This window comes from Suricata suricatta, chromosome 7 (genome assembly GCF_006229205.1).
Source record: "Suricata suricatta isolate VVHF042 chromosome 7, meerkat_22Aug2017_6uvM2_HiC, whole genome shotgun sequence".
NCBI classification, from domain to species: Eukaryota; Metazoa; Chordata; class Mammalia; order Carnivora; family Herpestidae; genus Suricata; species Suricata suricatta.
Window position 1 is genome coordinate 69,694,960 of NC_043706.1, and position 7,158 is coordinate 69,702,117.

Below are 7,158 nucleotides of genomic sequence, written 5' to 3' on the forward strand. Positions count from 1 at the left end.
GTCAGGTGATGGACATTTAGGCTCCTTCCATGTTTTGGCTATTGTTGACATTGCTGCTATGAACATTGGGGTACATGTGCTCCTATGCATCAGCATTTCTGTCTCTCTTGGGTAAATCCCCAGCAATGCTATTGCTGGGTCATAAGATTGGGATTATTTTTGCTTTTATATAGCAATTTATATTGTCAGGAGCAGCCAAATTAAGCTTCCACACTGAAAATAAGAACACTGAACAATGTGCTCTTTGTGTGAAATTGTACTGACACTGAGGCTTAAAGGGAATAGCCTAAGTTTTCCTGTTTGCACTTCAGGAAACTGTAACTAGAGGAGAGAAAGGCATTCCTACCTCTGTCTCAAACAGAGCCCCACCTCTCAGTGAAATATAAAGTCCTAGGAACAGGATCAGGATCAGGTAATGGTTCAATTCTTATCTTGAGCTTGCATCAGTTCAGTTTAAAACGTTTGGTACTTTTGTTTCACTCTGGAGAAAAGCAGATATATAATTTGACTCCAGTCAAAGACCCATATGACCCTAAAAGAAAAAAACTAATATTTAACTTGTACATACCACATGTCAGGTACTGTACTCAGGCAATTTCCCAGCATACCACACCATCTCATGCTCAACTCCGAGGAGACAGTGGCTTACTTTAGAATTCTTAGCTAGCAGTGATCAAATAGTTCATTCATCTAGGGAAATCTGGGTAGTTCGGTCCATTAAGTGCCCAACTCTTGCTTTAGGCTCAGATCTTACAGATCCTGGGATTGAGCCCTGAGTCTGGCTCTGCACTGGATGTAGAGCAGGCGTGGAGCTTGCTCAAGATTTTCTCTCTCCTCTCCCTCTGCTCTCTCCTTCTCTCTCAAAAACAAAAACAAAACAAAACAAAATTAAAAAAATGCAGGGGTGCCTGGGTAGCTCAGTAGAGTAGGCATCTGACTTTGGCTCGGGTCATAATCTCATAGCTCGTGAGTTCAAGCCCTGCATCGGGCTCTGCTCACAGCTCAAAGCCAGGAGCCTGCTTTGGATCCTGTGTCTCCCTCTCTCTCTGCCCTTCCCCTGCTCATGCTCTGTTTCTCTCTCTCTCACACTCAAAACTCAACAATAAAAAAATTAAAAAAAAAAAGAAAATGCAATATAAGCATGTTATTTAGAAATGGCCAGGGTGCTTGGGTGGCCCAGTCAGGTAAGTGCCTGACTCTTGATGTCAGCTCAGATCACGATCTCTCGATTTACAAATTTGAGCCCTGCCTCCAGACCTTGGAATTCTCTCTCAGAATAAATAAACATTTTTTTAAAGTTAATTCTTTAGTTTGGTTGTAGTCTTAGACATCGTATCCTAAATTTTGCCAAGTAGAATGCTTTAAGCCAGAAATTGAGAGACCAGAGATGTTCTATGACGAGGCAGAGGAGAGAATGTATTACAAAGCTGAGGTCGGGAGCTAGGTGCGATCAACTATGTTAGATAAATGCCTTGAATTTATGTAGGGTTTAGAAAGTATAACAAAATTGTTTATCATGGAATTCAAATGGGCCTTTGTGGTCAGGTAATTGTCTGACGTAATTTTACAGTTAAAGGCTGGTAGCTCAAGAAGTTAAATAACTTTCTAAACAGCTACATCATGGAAGACAGAGGAATTATTTTGAACTCCAATCTACTGGCTCTCATTTCAGTGTTCCCTCTCCTCAGCCTCTTACAGTGTGTTTGTTACCACACAGATACGTTATTTTCTTCACCCACAGCCATGCCTGAGCCATCCACCTGGTCAGTATGTGACACAATGCTACTTTTTCTTTCTTTCCTGTGAATGAATTTTCAGATGGAAGCTGAAGGACAAAAAGCACTGACTTTTGACTTTCTAAAACATTCATTCAGGATTCAGGTGAAAAAAAGGTTATAAGAGAGACTTAATAGTCTGGTTGCAAGTTATTAAGAAGAATAGGTGAGGTCTTTTGCCCTGCATCTTGCACTGCATGTTGAGGGTAAAGAAAGACCTAATGGAATTGCACATTTGAGTTTTGAATCTTAGGGCAGAGAAGACCTATGCCTTTCATTTTCAAATAGGATTCTCATTATTGACAGGTCTACAATGGTGATGGGAGTGTTTGGGGTCAGCAAGAATATATCTTTTGAAAATTATTTTTTTAATTTTTTCTAGAAAAATTCAACATTTGTTTATGGATAGTGAAAAGTATTTAGAGAGCATATTCTATGGTACATAAGATGATTAAGCTATGTTTCTATCTCAAGGCATATAAAGATATAAAATAATAAACACATAATTCAGACAGTGCTATGCTTGCAGATCAAGTGGCTATGTTCTATGTGTTTACTTCACCTCTCTCTTTCCCATTACTTCCATGGCTTTGCTCAGGATGGCTGTCTTCTCATTCATGCAAAAATTTCAGCTGTTCTAAGGCTAATGTATTAGACAATAATTATTTACTCATCTTGTGAGTAAATAATTCTATAACCTTGATCATTCTCCTAATTTTCAAAGTCTTTGGCACCTATTCCTAACTCATTAACACTTCCCATGTTAACACTGCCCCAAGCAAAACCAATATCCACAAGTGTTCCACTTTTCTGGAAACCTTGATCTCCATATTTCCAGCAATCTTCTTCTCTGCATTTTTTTTGCCATCATCCACATAGCCACATCCTTAAACTTACCTCTGACATTATAATTCGGAGATCCATCTGAGTCCAGTTGAGCTGTGAATACAACTATAACCCAAACACATGTTCTGTCACTACTTTGGTGGGTAAGAATTCTACCACTGAACCACCAATGCTTTGCTTTTTCACTACTTTGGGACTTTTATTCATGCTACTTCTGTCTACTTCATTCCTCCAAACTGAGACTGGGCTAACACTGACTATTCTTTACTGTTCATATTTTAACTCCATTGCACATTCATGGAAGAATCACAATAACTGCTTTTTCCTTGCCTGGAGAAAACTCACAAGTAGACATATTTTTGTACAATCATGGTGATCAAACATAGGAGATCTTAATGCTACTAAACAATGCCATTATGTTCTGGTGCTTTTATTTTTAAGTCATATCTCATTAGTAATAATAACTGCTTCTAAAGATCTGTAATTTCAAAGTTTTGACACTCTCATTCTCTCTTTCTTGCTCTTTTTGGCAAAATATTTTCCTTTTCAGTGGAAAACACTCTCTTTTTAGCAGAGACCATTGAAAGACCATCTTTTTTAGCAGAATACCTTCGAAAGACACTCTATTACGTTCTGAACCAATATCACACATTTGTTTTTATCTCAACTGATCTTCTGGGTTTTTTTTCTGACAAAAGCCAGTTTTACCACTTGTGTTTTGAATCCCATTCTTTTCTACCTTAGAGAATTAGTGTTTCTATGTTTTCCTGATTTTTCTTAATTTTTAATATTTCTGTCATTTATCTTATCAGTATTTAAAAATTCTTTAATCTTCATGATCATAAAAAATCTTGCACTCAATTCAGTATTCTCATTTATGTACCTCTTACCTTTTCCTTTCCATTTAATTTTGAGCCTCTAAAATGTGGCTACTGTCATATATTCTTTTTTTTACAACATTTTTAAAAAACATTTTGTTTATTTATTTTTTTAAACATTTTATTTATTTTTGAGACAGAGAGAGACAAAGCACAAGTGGGGGAGGAGCAGAGAGAGACACACAGAATCCTAAGCAGGCTCCAGGTTCTGAGCTGTCAGCACAGAGCCTGATGCAGAGCTTGCACTCATGAAAGCAAGTTCATGACCTGAGGCAAAGTTGGACGTTTAACTGACTTAGCCACCCAGGTGCGCCTACTGCCATCTGTTCTTGGTTGAAACTGCTCTCCTTTGCTAAAACCAAAGGTTATTGTCCTTGTCCTTACATCACTTGATGTCTTGGCAGCATTGCACATGGTTGACCATTAAGTCATAAATTTCTGGAGGACAAGAACTCAGATTTCAATCACCAGAACTTAGCACGGTATCTGACACTAAGGAAAGTCTAGGACCAGATGGTTTCATAAGTGAATTTTACAAAGCATGTAAAGAAGAGCTAATGTCAGTACTTCTCAAACTCTTCCAAATCATGAAAGAGGAGAGAATACTTCCAGATTCATTTTGCAAGGCCAGCATTATCTTGATACCAAAACCAGAAGAAAACACCACAAGAAAAGAAGGTAACAGGCTAATGTATTTGATGAATGTAGATGCAAAAATTCTCAATAAAATATTAGCAAACTGAGTTCAACAGTACATTAAAAGGATCATATAATTTATCAATTTGTTCTTTTATGAATCATGCTTTTTTAAAATATTATTTAGTTTTGGGAGAGTGCAAGCAGGGGAGAGGCAGACAGCGGGGGACAGAGGATCCCAGGTGGGCTGGGCTCTGCACTGACAAGCTAACAGCATCAAGCCCAATGTGGGGCTCAAACTTATGAACTGGGAGATCATGACCTGAGACAGTCAGATGCTCAAGTGACTGAGCCACCCAGGTGCCCTTATGAATCATGATTTTGATGTTGCATGTAAGAAATATTTGCTTAAACCAGTGTCTCAAAGGCTCTCTACTATGTTTTCTTTGAGAAATTTTATAATTGTTACGTTTTACCTTTAGATCTAAGATCCATTTTGTGTTCGTTTTTGTTTATGGTACAAGGTATGGGTTGAAATTTTGTTGTTATTGTTGTTTATATATGGATAAAAACAACTTTGTAAAAAGAGAACCATGCTGGAAAATTACACTAACTGACTAAAAAGCCCCGATACATAAGAGTGTGATATTTGCATGAAGATAGAAATGTAGATCAAATTAACAGGATATAGAATCTAGAAATCTCAGAATTATAAATGATATTAGGAAGTATTTCAGGGTAGCAAGAACAGAATGAATACTTTGAATTTAAATTATTAAAGGGGGACCACAAAAAAGAAATGTCATTTAGATTATTTGTCTATATATTGTTCTATCATCTCTCTCTCTCATATAAAATTGTCAAATCATTGGTGATTTGACAATTTTATATGTTATGCTGTGCTCACCACAAGTGTAGCTACCATCTGTCTTTTTATATCGCTATTTAAAGTATCATTAACTCTATTCCTGCCTCTGCCTCTTATTCCCATGACTGACTTACTCCACATCTGGAGGCCTATATTTCCCATTAGCCTTCACGCATTTTGCCCAACCCTCCCTACCCCTTCCCTTCCCTTTGGCAAGCATCAGTTTATTCTCTGTATTTATAAGATCTGATCCTGTTTTTTTGGTTTTTTTTTAATTTTTTTTATTTTTTAGGTTCCATTTATGAGTGGAATTATATGGTATTTGTCTTTCTCAGTCTGAATTGTTTCACTTAGCATAACACCCTCTAGTCCATCCATGTTATCAGAAATGGCACTATCTCATCCTTTTTTATGGCTGAGTAATAATCTATTATATACACACAAGCATATGCACACATTTTCCTTATTCATTCATCTATTGATGGACACTGGGGCTGCTTCCATGTTTTTGGCTCTTGTAAATAATGCTGTAATAAGCATAGGGGAGTATATATCTTTTTAAATTAGCAAATATCTTTTCTTTGGGTAAATACCCAATAGTAGAATTGTTGGATCATATAATATTTCTATTTTTAAACTTTTTGAGGAGCCTCCATACTCTTCCACAGGGGCTGTATCAATTTACATTCCCACCAACCGTGCATGAGGGTTCCACATCCTCACCAACACTTGTTTCTTGTCTTTTTTATTTTAGCCATTCTTACAGGGATGAGATTGTATCTTACTGTGGTTTTGATTTATATTTCCCTGATGATTGGAGATGTTGAGTATCTTTTCAGGCTGTTGGCCATCTGTATCTTCTACAGAAAAATGACTATTCAAGTCCTCTGCCCATTTCTTAATCATATTGTTTTTTGATGTTGAGTTGTATAAGTTCTTTATATATTTTGGATATTAACCCCTTATCAGATATATCATATGCAACTATCTTCTCCCATTCAACAGGTTGTCTTTTTGTTTTGTTGATGGTTTCCTTTGCTGTGCAAAAGCTTTTTATTTTGAGGTAGTCCCAATAGTTTAGTTTTGCTTTTGTTTCCCTTGCCATAGGAGATATATCTAGAAATGACATATCTAGATATATCTAAATGTTGCTATAGGTGATGTCAGAAAAATTACCCCCTAGGGTTTTAATGGTTTCAAGACTCACATTTATGTCTTTAATCCATTTTGAGGCTATTTTTGTGTATGATATTAGAAAGTAGCCCAGTTTCATTCTTTTATATGTAGCTGTCCTGTTTTCCCAGCACCATTTATTGTAAAGACTGTCTTTTTTGAATTGTATATTCTTGCCTCCTTTGTCATAGATTAATTGACCATATATTTGTGGGTTTATTTCTGAGGTCTCTATTTTGTTCCATTGATCTGTCTATTTTCCTGTAAGCACTATGCTGTTTTGATTATTATAGCTTTTTTGTGTATCTTGAAATCTGGTACTGTGGTACCTTCAAGCTTTGTTCTTCTTTCTCAGGATTGCTTTGGCTATTTGGGGTCTTCTGTGGTTCCATACAAATTTTAGGATTATTTGTTCTAGTTTTGTGAAAAGTGCCATTGGTATTTCGATAGGGACTGCATTGAATCTGTACATTGCTTTGAGTAATATGAATATTTTAACAATATTAATTTTCCAATACATGAGCATGGAATATCTTCCAATTTATTTGCATCACCTTCAGTTTCTTTCACGAGGATTTTATAGTTTTCAGAGTGCAGGTCTTGCATCTCTTTGGTTAAGTTTATTCCTAGGCATTTTGTTCTTTTCGGTGTAAGTGTAAATGGTGTCATTTTTTAAATTTCTTTTCCTGTGACTTTGTTGTTAGTATACAAAAATACAACCAATTTCTCAGTATTCATTTTGTATATTGCTACTTTACTGAATTTTTTTTATTATCTCTAGTAGTTTTTTTGGTGTGGATGACTTTTTCACGCTAACACAGAACAAACTAGGAGGATTATCTTTATATTATGTCAGAAAACATTCAAATACATGTTAAATTATCACTCTGTATTCAGAAAAAGTTATAATATTAAAAAATGAAAATTAACATGTATTGGTTACTAAGTGCTCATCTCTGTATTAAAGGTTTAAAATATATCA